Here is a 17,914-nt window from a genome sequence, read left to right on the forward strand (position 1 = left end):
GGCCTAGATATTAAAAAGGCATCAATGCCACGTGACTTGTTTGTCACATATACCACGATGCGTATTATGCGTTGCACCATCTTCACCGCCACATGGAAGAAGATATACCTTAAAGGACGAGTGGTATAACCCTTCTGGGACAAGAAGAGAATTCAGAACGACCCCCTGCCCCCCCCTCAATTATGTCAATTATGACCGGCCCCTCAACCAGTGAGGATGGGACAGGGCTTGATATGGCGGGCAGGACTTACACATAAAATACCCACCCCGTTTCATTCTCGTCCAATGGCGATCCGGTAGCTGGGCAATGTCTGCGCACACAGGTATCCGCCTACAGCTTATAGTTCAACCAATGGGGGGGGGCTAGGGGTGGGGCTTCCCATGCTTGGCACCAGCCGCGCTTCTACCCCTGCTGATGGAAAACAGTGTTAGGGGCCTGCCCTCCGTTGTGCGCGGGTGTCCTGGTGCGATCTCGTGCTTAATGCACAGTGGCGAAGTTCATCCACAAGGCCACTTTGAGAGCGAGCTGTTCAAACCAGGAGCTGTATGCTTCTGTCCACGCCAGAAAGGTGTCCGCAGAACAGGCACTTGGGGTGAGTCTAGGCAAGAGGGAGGGGCGGAAGGTGGCACTAAGAAACTTCTAGAGCGTTACACTTAAATACAGTGTGGGTGAGTGGGTTGGGTTGAGGGAGGCAACAGCAGGAAGGAGAGGCAGATCTACCTTTGGCCAGACGATGTACTCTGATGCAGCACTAAAGTCTGCCTAAGACCGGCTGTGTTGTCAGACACCCTGTCAGTGAAACACGAATATGGCAATACACCCAATTCAAGCGCGAGACTCCCTATTTGTAAAGCTACAATGGCCTTATTTTGGCTGTCTCCCGCCTGAAGTTGCTTCTGCGTCAAATAGAAGACGATGGAGGAAATACATTCTCCCGATTATTGTTTTAAATTCTCAATCGTCCTTCTTCTAAAATGTTGGTATGAATGGAAACACTATCTCGCAGTGAGTGCTAAATTGTCATTGGTGGGACACCGTGGTCACTATGTACACATTCCCTTCTAACAGTATGTTTAGTGTCAGACTTTTTTGACAGAAGCTCTCTAGTTTGGGCACACTATACATATACCGAGCGTCACAATGTACGTACCAATTCATCATAAATGGCACCAATCCATCACTCCAGGGACATCATATTCCAGATGGTAAATTCTAGATGCCGTGTATTCTATGACTGGTTGAACTGAAGCTAACCTGAACTACAGCTGTCTGAACCTGGAGTGTTACATGAAAAAAAGTTGTTCCTTATTACGTGGAGTCATCCGTCTGGTAATCCAAATGGAGTGTGCCTAAAGTATTGCAATACGTGACGCAGTTCGCTAGTCATACACTACTGTTCTTTTGTACCTTTGTTTGGAACCAGGCACTCAATGCCTCGGCGCCACCTTAAGCGTTGTGGTAAACGGAGATGACAGGCTCATGTAGTGGTTGGTGTTGGGCCCCCGGGCTTAAGGCCTACTGCTCTGCAGCGATGCCCACCTCACAGAGGACCCTGCAAAGAACGCATGGCGCAAGGAGGAGTAAGTTATATTTAGAGTTAATAAGTCAAATATAATATCTTGGTCCCCCAAAGGAAACCGGCTACCCACACAGTCGCTACCGCAACCTCCCATCTGTTCGGCTACCTCAGTCCTGGTGTTATATGACCTTTGAAACGATACAGCGCTAAGTGGCACGTGAAATAATAGAAATGCATAGCATCCCTACTCATGTTCCTCATGTCAAAATTAAAAAGAAAGGCACTGTTGGCATGGGAGCACTGATTAATACATAAGCAATCCTTCCATTTTTCAGCGGTCCAGATTCCTATATTGTCCTCTTGGGTCTAGTATTTACCCCTAGATGTCTTTGAGGATGTCTCTACATTTGGTTCTTCCTTATTTTATTGACACAAACTTGTCCTATGGAATATAGACATTGCAGGATAGTAGTCAAATTCTCTGTGCCAATGGTTCCTAACCTGTGGGCTGGAGACCACGGGGGGGGGAGGGGGGGGGGAGGGGGGGGGTCTGCAAAGCATCTTCAGGGGATCCTCAACTGCTTAGAAAATTAAATATATTAAAAGATCAATAAAGTGTATGTAAATGAAGTGCCTAAATGTACAATTTAATTTTTTTAAACGCACCGTAAATGTCTAGGACTTTGAAATTAGAGGCTAAAAATTAAATTAGTATCCTCAGATTGATTCGTGGGAGCAGTGCAGATGCATCAAACAGAATGTAGTATGGCCGATGTGTAGCTTCAGTTGAATTTAGAAACACTCCAACGTTCCTGTAAAATTACATTTTTTATTTATATTTGTTTGCAAATGAAGAAAAGTGTGTGTTATTTGTGTATATATTTGATAAATGCTTATTTCTGTCTTTTTTGTGCATTGCTTCACGTTTTAAATAATCAACAATGTTAGAGTGGATCCCCGGCTTCCAGTAATGACTCACTAGGGGGTCCCCAGATTCCAATAATGATTCAGTGGGGGTTCCTGAGTTCGAGTAATGTTAAAGTTGGAGTCCACAGAAGTCAAAAGGTTGGAAACCACTGCTCTATGCTCATCTGTTCTGTAGTTCCTTCCTGACTTTCCCTGCTTTCTTATACAATTCTATTTTAGATACATTCCACCCTTCTCCATCATCAAACTCTAACCATGACCCACATCTTTTCCTTATGGTTCTTGGCGTTCAGTATTTGTGTATCCTTTGTCTCTGTGTTCTGTGTAATTTCACCCTGCCTATATCCTCTCTTTAAAATTGTCTTTGTTTTGTTTATTTTCGGCCATTGAAAGCTTTCTAATGTTGTAGAAATCTTCAAGTTTTTCTGCTGTTGGTTGTTTCTCTGCTTTTCTTTTGTCCATAACTTTTGTCTGCAGTTTTTGGTTATGTGTTTTGTGCCCTTTCATGAATTTGGAATACTTTGATGAGCCTAGAGCATTACACAAAGAGATTTTCTTATGTCTTTATTGCTTGCGTTTGACATGTGGATGGTTCCTTTTACCATTCCTTTAATTTAATTCACTGTTCCACTAATTTATAGGTATTGAGGTGTTGTTCTTCTATGTTTGATACTGTTTTGCATTACTCTTTCATTTGCTGTTGTTGTCATGTAAGTTGTACCTCACTTTTTTATAACAATTTCTTGTGGTACTCCTTCTCTTCTAAATACTTATTTAATGAATGCAAATACACTAGTCTTATCTGTCCTAAACTTTTCACTTCCATCCACCTGCCTTCCTATTTTACCATCTCTTTTGCATACTTCACATCCTTTTGCAAAGCACACATTGACCCAGTGAAGTCTGGACTTAGTCATGTTAGCGTATTAGTTTGCTTCTACTGTGTATCAAATCTTCTTGTATTGACAATTCCTCTTTAATTTTCCAGTATCCTTCCTTGCAGTGATCATTCTGTATTTTTATCTGTTCTACAACCGTGCTTAGTATTTTTCACCATGATTAGCTTTTTAATTCAAGCTATTCCTCTTTTGCATGTGTTCATTCTCATCTCATTTCTTACTCACTTGCTACAAATGTTTAACTTTCTTCTTTTCTGTCTTTGCCCCCTTTGGTTGTGTCTGCTGGTCGAGAGAGGTAGTTTGGTAGCCAGTTCTCACATTTTAGCAAATATTCTACTTTGTACAAGTACTGTTGCATTCTAGACAAAAGCCTTGCTTAGGCTTTGTTTGCACCTTCTTGTTCTAATACCATGAATAACAGGTTGTGTTCTGTTCATAGAACAACTTTCTGCCTCACAATTGCATTCTGAAATTTGGAGCTACCCAGAAGCATGCAAGTCTTTCCTTCTCAGTTGTCACATATTTCCTTCCACTTGCCTCCTTGATGCAAATGCTATTACTTGTTTTCCTTATGTTCACCCTTTTGTGTTAATGCTGCCCTTAAGCCATAGTTGTCAGTATCTACTGTCACTATTGGTTTCTTTTTGTGTTGAATGCCTTAGGCTTTTTGCTTTCAAAATTTGTTCATTGATGTTCTGGAAAACTTCCTTTTGTTCATCTACCGATTCAAATAGTTAGTAATGAATTCCTCAATGCTTCTGTCATGGCGCTGTAGTGACAGACACATTTTGAATAGCATTAATTTGATCTTACATATGGTCATAATTTTTCTTTGTTCTTTGGTTCAGGTACCATTGTTATTGCTCTCAACAAATCTTGCTTGGGCTTAATCCCTTGCCCTGATAATGCATGGCCTATATATGCCACCACTTCCAAGTTGAATTTACATTTTTCTTTCTTTCTTTAAATTAAAGTCTGCTTGCTCTAATATATCCAGTATTTTAATCAAATGTTTTATTGTCTTACCTTTTGTCTTCTGTATGCATAACGATGTCACCTTGGAAGTACTATATATGTGTTTATTTTCTTAATATTTCATTAATACATTATCTTTGGAAGTCAGAAGTAGCTGTTGTAAGCCTGAAATGCACTTTTGTGAATTGATAGGCCCCTTCAGATAGTATGAATGCTGTAATTTGTTTTGAATCTGGGTCAGTTGTATGCTGACTATAGGTCCAGTTTACTGCAGTGCTTAATTTGAGCTGGTGGTTACAGGCCGGGCCTGCCAGCATTTGTCTAATTTTTAGAGACCAGCACTTGTCTCATTTTTAGAGACCAGCACTTATTCTTTTCTCAACAGACTTTGATCCAGAGTAAGACAGAATAAAACACAAAAGAGAGAAATATGGATGAGGAGAAAGACAGAAAAACTGTGACAGAGAGAACAAGCATATGGAATGCAGTCGGTCTTGCATTTGCTCGAGTTAGAGCTATTGGCGTTATAAACTCCTAACTGGACTTTTCTTGCCACATAACTTGAAAATCAAAAGTAAACCAGTTTCACATAAGCTAGTCGATTCACAGCGCCACGGCTGCCATGAGCATCAGCGATAAAGAAAGGCACAAAAGGTAAAATAAGTTTGCTCGCAGTTTCGCTCTCATTCAAACTTATCGGCAACAGGGCAATAGCCAAGGCGGTAACAAAACCTCCCCAAGGAGGGACAAACGTAAAGCATTTACTAATGTCATCAAAGGATTTTTGAAGGGCAAGCCCACAAACGAGTGGTAGCGATGGGTGTGAGGTGGGCGTTGTTAAAAGCCCAGATACATATCAACATGTTGGAAAAGCAGTGCATGGACGCTGCTATGCTCGACCTAAAAAACAGGGATGAAAAAGAACCCACAAGACTGAGATAAAAAGCAGGGAGTGTCTGGTGGTCAATTAAGAGGCATGAGGTGGAATTAACACCATGCACTGTGCTATTTGACTTCCTAACCTTCAGTAATGTTGGCCGTGGCTTCTGAGCAAAAACCTGGGCCCTAGCACTTACACTTATTCTTTTACAAACTAAACACTGGTTTACGGTATACCCTTGCTCCAGCTAATGTCATTAACATTTAATTTATGTTTGGTAACCAAATCAATTTTGACCCTGCTCTAATGGCAGCAGTCCAGTCAGAACGGTCATGCCAGGTCCTCCCTCAACCAGAACACAAGCAACCCAAGACCAATTTCACCCTCATTAGGGCTCATCAGTCTGCTTGATTCTAATGGCACAGTGTGCACAGGATGCACGTCTGGGCATACCCATCCACTTGGGGTGTCACACTAAAGCACACAAAATGCCAGATAAAATGCTTGAATTTGTCTCAGGCACTAGTTTTTTGTATACTTCAGTGTGATGCCATAAGTGGATGCCACTGGAACTAATCTATACTCAACTGTTGACCCCTAATAAGGGTAAAACTGGTCTTGGGTTGCTTGTGTTCTGGTTCATGGAGGACCTGACCTGACAGTCGGGCTGGACTGTTCCCATTAGAGCACAGTCATGACTAATTTGCATATGGCTGGGTCCAAAGTGAGGTGATATGTTTTGCAAAATAACCGTGAACTGGGATATGGCCCTGAGTAATTACCAGTTAAGACTAATGCAAGCATATCATCAATCACTTTTTTGTACACTTCTTTTTTTAAGGGTCATCATCCAGCTATCTATCAGAGGTGTGCCTGGCATGCAACACATTATACATAATCATGGTTGAGCTGTAGGTAGTGTGTCTCCAGCACTTCATCTGTCCATTTCATCACTTGTATCAGGTAGTTTCTAAAAGAGGTTGTAGATTTCTCCTCTAGCATTGTAGAAATGCTGGTTTCCCTGCTGTCTTTGAGCTAATTGTATTGCTGTCTGATTCACACTTTTAGGTGGAAGCACCAGTGGCAGGGGGTGCTAATCTGCTGAAAAGGGGTAATGGGCAAGTGGTGGTGTTCACCCTGACCCACCAATTTTTACCTCTGGTGGGCTTTTTCGTTCCCCATTTCTAGTTCATGATGATATTCTTTTCTATTTGTGTTTATCTTGGAATTGAGATCTCATCACTTGTCACCAGTGTTCTCTTGTGACTTTGCTTGCATGCTGTCATGCAAGGTGACACCATCTCACACGCTGTGCTAAATAGAGATGATGAACTGAATACGATTCAAGTGGGTGGTGTCAACATCTATTAATTATTGTACTTAGAAATGTCAAACGATGTGATATGAAGCATTATTTTACATTGGTCCTAGGATTCTGACAGCAGGGCACCAACCCTCTCGTCAGGACACAGGGATATAATGTGACTGTTAGTACAAGGTACACAGTTCTTTCAAACGTAGGACAAATACAAAGCTTGTTGTAATTTTGATGTGAAGTAGTTAATTTGAAACATTCATTTTTCAAGTAGGAGTCCATAGTCAGAACCATAGTTAATGCCATTCCTGTTACCTGACACCCACACCCTATATTTCATTAGACCAAGCATGGCCTTGTTTATCCCAGTACATCACAGTGCAGACATTCCCAAGTCCAGCCATCTCTGTAAAACACTTTTTCACCATTAAAATAAGTACATCATTTTCAGGGGTGGCAGCTCTTTAGTTATTGTTAATTTGGTTGGTTCATGTGAAAAGTGTATTTGTGACCCCTAGTGGCCTTGTGCCTTTTACAAAATCTGCTTAAAACATTTCCTTAAAAAAGTATACGTGCAGCAGATTTGTTTGTGTGACTTTTTGTCAAAAAAAGATTCTTAATTTTGGCTTCACAAACAGTAAGACTGGCTAAGCCTGTAGTGAACTCTACATTCATAACACTAAATGGGGTTATCATTTGTGAAAAAATGATCCAAGAGTTGACATTTTGTTTATTTCTGCTATCATTGGCCTTCCTGGTTGAAATTGTAAACTCATGTGTATCTTTGATATATTTCTATTGGTATCTATAGGTGTGGAATTTTATAAAGATCCTACTAGTCCTAGGGACAGGATGCTTCAGAATTTTGAGTTGCTCAGCAAATTTCAACATGAGCTGATACACGGAGTATATTTGTAATGTGAAGTTGCAAATCACAAAGGTTTGCTAGAAGTATTTTCCAGGCCTACTTTTTGTAAACTCCTGTGAATTCCTGAAAGTTGTGCATCTGCACCAGTACAAGGACATTTACATTTGATATTTTTTTTTTTTTGAAGAATTGGTCCATTCTGTTATTTTCATGTTGTCCATACTGGATTTACAGCTATTCTTCATTATTAATATATGTTGTTAATTTTGGCATGTATCAAATACGTTTACTAAGCATTTTTTCCAAGTAGGATTTTCTTGTGTAGATTTTATTTTGAATGCAAACAATCTCCAATCTTGCGTTCATGATTTTGCATGTATTCACATATATTTGGGAAGCATTCTGCGGCCATTATAAATAACCTCAAATTTTCATATTTTGCAAATGTGTACACATTTTCTTTCCTGGAACCATTGTCAGAACGGCGTCCAAATCTCCTTACCCTTCTTAAGCACCCTATGGCCTTGGAGGGTGTGGTCTGGCGCCGCAAGATGGTGGACCGAACTTAAGTGAGTTCCAGCCTCCTGTCTCCTGATCTGGTAAAATACACAGCTCCCTGAACATGATAGTCAGGGAGAGTGGCAGGACTGAGTGGCCCAGGCTCGGGGGCACCCAGAGACCCTCACAGGGGCTGTGCTGCGTGGCGGATTGTCAGGCCTGCCGCGCGCCACGACGCAAAGAGGAGGATGCCTGGACTTAAGTGCGTCGAGTGGGCTCTCGATTGCGGTGAGTGGAGGGGGCTGCGGAGAGGTCTAGTGAAGGTGCCCACCTCCCCCTTTGTCTTCTTACTTCTTGGGACTGTGCTGCCTTGCAGAGCCTGTTGCTGCCCATGGCTGATTGTCGGGCCTGCTGCGTGCCACAACACGAGGAAGAAGAGGTGGCCTCGACTTAAACACGCCAAGTTGGCCCTTGATTGCTTTGAGTGCGGAGGGCCGTAGGAAGGCGCGGATCCCTCCCCCACCCGTTTTCCCTTTTCGTCCTATTACTTCCTTCTGTGGCCTCCCTTCGTGCCTAGAGGTGGTGGGCAGCGGTGGTGCAGTGCTACAACGCATGCTGCTGCCGCTTGGACTGAGACAGCCCGTGGCTGAGGTGAGTGTGGTGTGGGCGGGGCTGGGTGAGGGAGCGGTAATCACCCAGAGGCCTCCCTGCCGGCCCTAGACTACAAAGGGAGGTGGCAAATGACAATATTAGCTCAGATAGGCCACGGATCTCCATGATGAGAGACACTGAGACTGCAGTGAGGAGGTTATCCACCCCCCCAGGAGAAGTTGATGAGGCAGTTGTTTCACTGCAGGTGCTTCTGGAGACCTTTCCATGCGGTGTAGTATTGGAGTATAGGGGACAGCAGACTGGAAGGGTGCAAATGGTAAAGGCAGCCCAGAGTTAGCTACCCTTCCTGGTGTTGCAGTGAACCATGTGAATATAGGTCAGTGGTAGTGTACCTAGCGTCCCCTTTGGCCGGATACTGCACCTTGCTGTCCAGCAACAACAACAATGGAGAATATTATTGACCCCACGGACTGCTGGGACTGGGTGGAGCAACGCAAATATGAGGACTCCATGCCGTTATCACTGAATGCTCCTGTGGACCAGCCGAGAAGAAAGAAGCGTAATAGGAAAGCTCCCCAAGAGTCTGGCATGGACAGAGTGAAAGGGGCTCCCACCCCAGCCCAGAACAGAAGCAGGCACTGTCGGCTGCAAAAGCACTGTGGAAGGCTGAGGGGCTAACCACGTTGCATATAAGTAACGGATGACTCACCGACTCGGAGGCCTCTGTCAGTGAGACTCCCTCAGACACACTGCCGGTGGTAACCCCTCAAACAGCGGACATGCTAATCTAGGAAGGCACTGGCTAGCAGTATAGGAGTCAGGGATTATGTCATTCCCCCCAGCCTCTTGGGCCACCAGTTCTGTTGAGTAAGACTAATGAAACTAAATGCTTGAGATGAGATGTTCCATTCAGTTACATAACATCTTTTATGGATCAGGTGGCGTATACACTGGGCGTCACACTGACGTTGTGCTCTAGGCCAACTCACCCTCCACCCTACTCCTGAGTGTCCACAGGTCACACTGCTGGGCAAAATGAAGACACCATTGTTTGGGACTATGTATTTATGGTTTGGGTGCACCTTGTTGTTCAGGGTCTCCCTGGGATGGAAGTTCTGGGAATCAGTTATAATTATATTTAAGTTCAAGGAAGATGCATGACACATGCAAGCGCAAAGTAGATTTGGCCCAGAATGGTCCTCCTTCCCGATACCCTGTTCATAGATAAGTTTAAATGGCAGAAATTAAAGTAGTAACTTGGAATGTCCGGGGTTCGGGCACCACTCGGAAGAGGCATGCAATACAACAGTATATAAGACGTTGTGGGGCGCAGATAGCTCTGTTGCAGGAGACACAAATAGCTGGGGGCGAGGATGCCAGACTGCAGCACAGATGGCAGGAACAATCCTACTGCACCACGTTTTGTGGGTTTGCGCGCAGAGCCATGGTTTGGGTCCGTGCAGGTGTCCCGTTCCAATCTAATGGGGCAGAAATAGATCCAAATGGTCGATATGTTTTTGTAGAAGGGCACCCTAGATGGCAGACCTGTACTGCTAGGTAGCGTTTACGCCGCTAACATCAATCAATTTGCATTCTTTGCACGGCTATCAGCTGTATTGGTTAAATAGGTGCATCTGCCGTGGCTTGTGGGCGGGGACTTTAACAGTGTACTTAACACAGATCAGGATCGCTCATATCCCCCACTACCAGCTTCACCTGTGGTGTCAGTAGTCGCTCACTTTTCCCAATAGCTGCAGCACTAAGCGTTGCACGACTTCTGGCATGTGCTGCATCCAGAAATTAGAAAGTTCTCACACTATTCTATACCATATGACCTACATGTTAGGCTGGACTATATACTCTGTAAGTCCCCACTACAGCTCCCCCTACAGCTATTGGTTATCGGTGCAGAGTATCTTTTGAAAACCTTCTTTGATCATAATCCCTTATTGGTACGTTTCCAATGGGAACAGCCGAGACCGCCGGTCCCTACATGGAAGTTGCAACCTGCAACACTGGAGGACCAGGAGTTTCGGGAAACTGCGCGAGAGGCCCTTACACATTACCTAACTGATAATTGGGTCACGACAACCACACGCATGATTGAGGAGGAGGCACTGAAGTTAGCGATACAGGGGCACTGTATTCATACAACAGTGAGGGTCGGAGCAACGATACAGAGGGCATTAACAAGATTAAAAACTACGCTTACGGAGGGAGAACTCCAGCCTCAGGCTTCACCAGAAGGAAAGCGCCAATTACTCACTACTAAAGAGACGCACGCCCTACTAATAGAGCAACTTAATTGTCTTGACTTCAGAATGTATCAGGCAAGGATGCATGCTGAGAGGAACAAATTGGGACCCTTGCTGGCCTGGCTGTTACGTAGCTCGGCCCCACACCGGCGATCACGGCGATTAGACTATCCCCCACAAGCCTGCTCATCACTCAAGTAGACATTCATGATGCTTTCACTATGTATTACCGAGACCTATATAACCCCCGCCATCAGATAGAACCCAGAAGATACAGGCCTTTATGCAGGAAGTGACCCTGCTAGCCCTGCGTCCCTCTGATGCAGAAGCCCTTAATGCGCCCATTACGACTCAAGGTATATGTGAGGGGGGTCTGCTACAGGGAAGACCCCAGGGATAGATGGGTACCCGATTCAGTTTTATAAAGCCTATCTGCCGATATTAGCACCCAGATTGTTAGAGGTTTATCAGGCAGGATTGCAGGAAGGTAGGCTCCCACTGTCTCTGTGGGAATCCTTGCTAACATCTCTTCTCAAACCGGGGAAAAACCTGCAATAACTAGCTTCCTATCGTCCTCTTTCAATTCTTGGGTCAGATTATAAAATATTGGGCAAACTAATAGCCTGTAGGCTACTAATGCAGATGCCCCGGCTAATGCATATAGACCAGAACAGATTGTCCCGAGTAGATCCACAACACTTAACATACGTGGGCTGTACAGATGAATGGAACTGGCTCCAGCACAGTGGCCGTATGCTGCATGTCCGGTCCTAGACCTTAAAAATCGTTTGACACGCTAGACTGGACTTACATGTTTACTACCATAACTGCCTTCGGCATAACTGGCCGCCTAAGTAAGCTTATACAACTTTTGCATGTGGATCCTATAGCCCGAATAAAGATAGGGCAGTGCATTTCCCCTGCCTTCCCGGTGACAAGCGGCACGTGCCAGGGCTGCCCCCTATCTCCACTGCTCTTCGCCTTAGCTATGGAACTGCTGGCTCAGAAACTCCGTCAGTAGGGAGAACAGTGGGGGATCCCGCTAGATGGAATTATGCATGTCTCTTCATTACATGCTGATGATGTGCTGATTTATATACGTGATATAAGGAAAGGTCTAAGTGTAATAACTAAGATATTGTCTGACTTCAAGGCAGCATCGGTTCTTGGGGTAAACTGGTCCAAGTCATGCCTATATCCTTTACACCCGTGCTGTTCTTTGCAGCACCTCCAAGTGGAAACCCGGGGAATCCGCTGGGAGTCCACTATCTTCCGCTATTTACGCATAAGCATTTACAACACCAAGCAAGACCTGCTGGATGGTATCTACTATGGAGCTATTACTGCCATAAGCTCTCAGATGACGTTCTGGAGCACTCTGCCGCTTACTGTGTAAGGCAGGATTGTATTGTCTTAAATGGTTGTACTACCACATCTCTTGTATTATTTTCATAATCTTCCTCTAATTATCCCCAGGAAAGTCTTCTGTATGCTGCATGCTGTATTGGGTACCTTTCTTTGGAACAAGGGCAGTCGTCGGGTGGTGATATGAAAATTGCAACTCCCCAATGAGAGAAGAGGTTTGGGAACTCCTAGTTCTGAACACTATTACTTGGCAGTGCAACTGCAGTGGCTGGCTTGGTGGTTGGCGGGCTCACTACTAGAAGAATTGGGTCAGCACCCTAGTAGAGAGGCACAACGCCTAGTCCAGGAAACCTTTCTCCCGTCTACCTCACTTCCTCCACACTGTAGTACACTATTGGTAGTAGCCCACGCTAGCTACAAGCACAGAATCAGAATTATGCACCCAATTGTGACATATTCCCCTGAAATTAGACCGTTTCGGACAATGCTGGGCCAAGCAGGACTGCAGCAATGGGAAGCAGTGGGGATCAACACAGTAGGATCTTTATTTGGTGATAAGGTGCTTGAGTCCTTTGACCAGTTACACACTGAGGGGGGAGTCCCAAGGGGACACTTCTTTACACATGCTAGGTTAAGAGCCATATTGACTGAACACTGGCAAATAATGAAATCTCGAACGGGACCCATATCCGTTAGTACATGTACTGCACATCATGGGCAGCAGGAGGAATTTAATTACTTGGTTCACAACGGCACTGGCACACACGACTCTAGACCCCCTACGAGTGTCACGTGAGAAATAGGAGCAAGATGTGGGTAGGGAAATTCAGAATAAAGAATGGAAAATGGTTTGACCTATCATAAAAAAGTGTTGAGAAATGCTAAGTTTCAGTATATACAGTATAAAATAATGCACAGGGCCTACCTTACACCAGAAACACTGAATAAAATGTTTGGATCCTCAACAGGATGCCCCTGTTGTAATGATCCAGTTGCAAACATGATACATATGTTCTGGTCTTGTCTGGAATCTGCTTGTTTTTGTCAACAAATAACAGAGACTCTTACAAAATTGACTCAGCGCACAGACATATATATGGCAGTGAGCGCCCTATTGTGACTTTTTCGCTATCCCAAGCGGGCAGCTGCAACTTGCCAATTTATTTACCTCTCACTAATTATAGGCAGGCGAGCTATAGCTGTGAACTGGAAGTCACCCACACTCCCGACATTTTCCCAATGGAGTGTGACATTACTGAAATGGGGTAAAGCTGAAGCGGTTGCGCTTCGGCGGGAGGAAGCCAGAGGGCTGCGTAAAGTCCCAGTCCCAAGCGACTGGGACATGTATATGCAGGAACTGCATAGCTATCGAGAACAAATTCAGCCCTAATGATTGTGCCATAGTGACTAAGCCAAACTGCATATAGACTATCTTAACCAAAAACGCTGGGAGGCAACACATATATAGATATTACACAAACAATGGTTCAGTGTTAATGCTGTGGACTGTTTTTCTCAGCCTTAATCAAAAGATGTAATGTACTTGTTTGTGATCCTATCACCACCTATAGACAGAAATCTTCCAGTTTGTTTTATAATTGTGTTAAGATTGTTTAGGATTTAAAATGAGGAACTAGTAACTCCTGTCTCACCACTGAAGCATATGTAAAATGTTATCGCCGGGACAATGTGATATATGTTGTAAGAGGTGTACAGCGATAACATATCCAACTTGTAATAATATTTTGAAAAGCTAATAAAATTGGTTTTAAAAAAAGCGCCCTATTAGCCTCTCTTCTCATAAATAGCTCTTCCAAGATTGAAATTAGCCAGGAGTCGGGAAATCTCGAAAATGTGAGGATCCTTATCGAGCCAACAAGACGCTATACATGGGCGTGCCACAGCCATGGCTATAAATATAAATCTATGTGCTTCTGCAGGTGCCCTGTCATCACCAGTTCCCAACAGAAGAAGCTGTGGGGTCAAATCTAAATCAAGTTTAAGTCTCACATGCAAGAACTTTGCAACCACCCCCCAAAAAGGTTTAAGGTCCAGACACCAAACAAACATGTGGGAGGCATCAGCCTTTAAATATTGACACCTGGGACAATAAATACCGTCCGTCCTACCCCAACTGGCAATTTTCCGTTGAGTATGATACAGATTGTCTTATAATGCTGTACCTGTAAATTGGTGGACATTAAGACCGATCACTCAAGATCCAGTGAGTCAGAGAAAGCCTGTTCTAATACCCCTAACACATCATGTCACTTCTCAATATATTTACCTAAGTCATCTGCCATGTAAGTACTCAGATATCCATAAAACTGGCTGATAGAGCAAGATCCCCCACTAACCAGATAATCTTGCAATCCATACTTCTGAAAACTACTGACCCCACCCCCCAACTTAAGAAGTCCCTTATCTGTAGGTATTTTAAGAAATCCTCACGAGGAATCCAAAAATTGTCCTGTAATATTTCAAAAGAGACAATTCCGTTGGGAAATAGAAAGTCTCCCAGTATCCCAATTCCAGCAACCGCCCAGTCTGTCATTGGGTATCTTCTAAAAATATCTGGTAGAAGTGGGTTGTTTCGGATTAGTATATAAAAAAGTAAGTGTCCCCAACCCCAGCTTCTTACAGATCGGAACCCAAACCTTGGAGGCCCCTTGTAATGTCTTAAACTGGACTTTCTTGTAGTAACTGGGTTCCAACTGCCTGAACAGACTCTCTCTGGCCACATTCCCCAGCAGAAGCTTGTATATAGAGGGAATATTCACAGCCGTCCTGATGCCTTAAAAAGAGGCCCCATATATTGAAGTGCTGCGTCCCAATAGTATAGTTTGAAATCTGGAACAGCCAAGTCACCTTGCTCCCTGAGTAGAGTTAAATACCTCAGCTCCCGTCTAGGCTTAGCATAGGGCCAATTAAACTGAGTCACCACCCTATTCATAGCCTGGAACTAGCAGTTTTTAATCTCGAGTGGGAGTGACCGAAAGAAGTAAAGCAGTTTGGGCAACAAGATCATCTTGATGATATTACATTGCCCCATAATGGAAAGATGCAGATTGTTCAGTCTCTTTAAGTCACTGCCTGCCTGTTTTGATAACGGAGCCAGAGTTGTTTCCACCAACTTATCCAGGTCTGCTGTAATATTGACGCCGAGATAGATTGCTTCCTTAGTTGCCCTCCTGCCATTCAATCTAACTGAATGATTACATACCTCTTGGGTCTTATTCTGATTCAACAAATAGTCCGAAAACTGTCTGAATGCCTGTGTCACTTCTTCTATCTGAACTAATGCTTGTGTTGGTTTTGGGTAACCACGGCAACATCATCAGCATAAGCCATAACTTCCAACTGTGGAATTGCACTGGGGCTGCCCTCGGAGCCGATATGAGTTTCTGAGTAAACTGTTCAATATATAATGCGTATAGCAACGGGGAGCAGGGACAGCCCTGCCTAGTACCTCTTTGAATCTGTATGAACTGGACTGCCCCCTCGCACAAGCACCCTGGCACTTGGGTTTTGGTATAAGGCCTTGATATATCCAGCACCAATACCATACCGCCCCAAGATATAACATATATAGGCCCAAGTGTCCCTGTCAAAGGCCTTTTCTGCATTGACCAGAATTAAGGCCATGAGGGATACTGACACTACTTCTGCATCAAAAAGAGTTATCTCATGGCGGATATGATCTGTGGTATCCCTCCCTGGGATGAAGCTGTGCTGCCACAGCGTCACTGACTTACTGATGATAGGGCTCAGCCGTGTGTCCAAAAATGTAATTTAGAATACAGTTTGGTATCGCTATTGATGAGTGTAATAGGATGATATGACCCGGGAGTATCTGGTGGTTTAGTCTTCTTGGGAAAAACTATGATATTAGCAGAAACCCAGGAGTCCGGTGGGGCACATCCATTCTATATCTGACAGAAAGTAAACAATAACTTAGATTGTAAATCCGAGAGAAAGGTTTTATAGAATTCTAGTGGAATTTTATCTGTCCCCACAGCCTTTCCTGAAGGAAGTTCCCTAATAGCTTCTTGGAGCTCCTCCAAGCAGATGGGTGATTGCCAGTTTGCTTCCCCCAGGATCTCAAAAGGAATAGATTCAAAAAAGTCACCTAAATCTGTCCCCGGATATTCTGCCCCTGCGTAATCTGCCTTATACAACCAGCCATAGTAGCCCTAAACACCGCTGATGCCTTCATGAGTAACCCTGTTCCCGCTTTTGGATTACGCACTTCAAGCATCTCAGCATGCGAGGCCCTTTGCGTGGCACAAACAGCCAATTGGTGCTCCACACGTTTGCTGTACTCATAGCTCTCTGTTCTCCAAACCAAAAATTTGGCAATCTTGCTAGAAATATCCAAAATTGCTGCCTTTACCACCTTAACCAATCTTAAGGTGTCTTCAACATCATCCCCGGCGGCAGATGCTACCACAAGCTGAGCTTCTGCATCGGCCAAAGCCTTATATAACTCCGCCTGATTTCTCTTTCTTGTGCACCCATGCCCAAAAGCTGAACGTTTCATTGCATACACCAGCCTTAAAGGCCTCCCAAACAGACCCCACTGAGGCACTCTCAATTGATCGCCAGGAACCACATGATCCAGTCCCTCATATGCTGGAGATAATCCTTATTGTATAATAATAAAGCTTGATCAGAAGCCCAAACTGGGCCAAGTGTCCGTAGGCCAACCACTTCAAGTTGTAGCACTACCAGATTGTGATCGGACATAACACCAGGAAATATATCTATCTGAGCCCCAGTTAACAATGTGCACAAAGTCAACATGTGATCAAACCGGGCATGTGTCTATGCGGAGCGGGAAAATAGGTAAACCCATGTTCAGAGGCCCTTAGCATGTGCCATGCATCAATCAGTCCATGACTGTCAACCAAATGCCAAAGGAACTGAAAAAGTTTGGTTTCCGCCCAACAGATGCCCATGCCTCCTTTCCCAACCAGCCCCAGAGACCGTTAAAGTTCAAATCCCCACAGAGTACTAGCAGGGTTGGCCAGAGTGCCAGCTCGTTATTTGTCCAATCAAACATACCTGGATTATCTGCCACCAGCCATACACTGTGGCTATCGTAAAACATCTGTCCCCACCATGACATTCCGTAATGACCCATCTTCCAAGATGATCCGCTCTTGTATGCCTAAAAGAATAATCACAACCCCAGATTAAGATGCCCACCCCTGTAGTCCGTATACCCTGTGTTGTATTCCCCACTAATTTAAAACCCAGGTTCTCAAGTATATACTTTAGAAAACACTCAATATGGGTTCCTTGGAGACACATAGGCCCTCATTATGAGTGTGGTGGTCTTAAGACCGCCACAATCTCGGTGGCAGTCGGACCTCCGCCAAAGCAGCGGTCCGGCCTCCACATTATGACCATGGCGGTGCCGGCGGTCTTAATCCTTCAGGGCAGCTCTCGTCCCCTCTCCGTTATCTTTCGCATGGCAGTTCCACCACCATGCAAAGGCTGCCGGAGTCAAGGTGCCGGGGGCCTCTGCACTGCCCATGCAACATTGCCACTGGCGCGATTACGAGCCGGCATCAATGTTGTGGCCCAGCGGGAAACTCATAATAGGGCCAGCAAGTGGAAAACCGGAGTGGTGGTTTTCCAGCCTAAAGAGTTTGGCGGTTGGCCTCCACCTCCAGCCAAACTCAAAATTAGGGCCAAAATGTCCGCTTCAAGTGCTTTGAACTCATGAGCCACCCTCCTCCTTTTTTACTTTCATTTAGTCCACAGATATTGACTGAAGCAATACAAACATTACCCA

The 17,914-nt window shown here is 44.5% G+C and overlaps 1 protein-coding gene across 3 annotated transcripts in view; it reads left to right on the plus strand.

Annotated features, from left to right (window-relative positions):
- Positions 1 to 390: 390 nt before the first annotated feature.
- Positions 391 to 17,914, plus strand: part of CPSF6 (cleavage and polyadenylation specific factor 6) — a 532,852-nt gene continuing 515,328 nt past the window's right edge. Inside the window, exon 1 of one of the 3 annotated variants that reach the window (XM_069229589.1) lies at positions 391 to 593. The gene's annotated coding sequence lies outside the window, so the exon portion shown is untranslated. The remainder of the gene's footprint in view (positions 594 to 17,914) is intronic. The other 2 variants (XM_069229590.1, XM_069229588.1) reach the window with 2 other exon arrangements.

This window comes from Pleurodeles waltl, chromosome 4_1 (genome assembly GCF_031143425.1).
Source record: "Pleurodeles waltl isolate 20211129_DDA chromosome 4_1, aPleWal1.hap1.20221129, whole genome shotgun sequence".
Taxonomy (NCBI): Eukaryota; Metazoa; Chordata; class Amphibia; order Caudata; family Salamandridae; genus Pleurodeles; species Pleurodeles waltl.